Consider the following 845-nt stretch of genomic DNA (forward strand, 5'->3'; position numbering starts at 1 on the left):
GGTACATCCAGCGGACGAGTCGCAAATAAGACAAACGCGCGGCCTGGATTCTACTGTTAGCCACCATCTATTTTCGCTTATAAATAAAACTAATGTTTGTCGGTAAATCTGACCTTATATGACGTATTTCTATAGTTAGCGTTTTCAACATATATGCATTAATATTAATCATAATGTTAAGCGTCATGTGTTGATGCCTTTTCCACCCACATTACTGTGTTGTGTTTTGCTTTTAACATCCGTTTCAATCTCATGAACTATGAATTTTAAATCATTGTTTACAACCATACTACTTTATATTACTTCATGTCGGTTTCAGATGGCGAAAAGCCTTAATGTCCAATAAATTAAATTTATTCTACAAAACTTATTTTCCTTACTATTCAAAAACTAACAAATTTACTTATTAATTATAACGTCTATATGGAAATAAATAATGTTTTAGACCATTGGTTTTTTAAAATTCACTTAGTATTGTTTGTTTGAATCTTCCCATTGATGTTTAGGACTGCAACTGATCAGTCTCTTATTGGCATATGTGCATACTGTGCTTATTGCTCGATATAGCCTTAGCTCACAAGCATTATAAGCAAAGATGGATAGATAGTGGCTGGCAGTGGAATCTAGGATGCGCGCGTTTCGTCCTATTTGGGACTCGTCAGCTGGATGTACCTGCATCTCAGAGTTGATGTTCACTTTGGGACTCAAATCATGTACCTGTCGCCTCAAACTCCATCGCGTTATCCACTCGGTCACTTAGTCCTGATAGCCACTTGTTTGTGCAGTGAGGTGAAGTTTAAATTGTCTTGGTATTGTTTGGCTGAGTCTTCCCATTGACCTTTAGG

This window comes from Schistosoma mansoni, chromosome 2 (genome assembly GCF_000237925.1).
Source record: "Schistosoma mansoni strain Puerto Rico chromosome 2, complete genome".
NCBI lineage: Eukaryota > Metazoa > Platyhelminthes > Trematoda > Strigeidida > Schistosomatidae > Schistosoma > Schistosoma mansoni.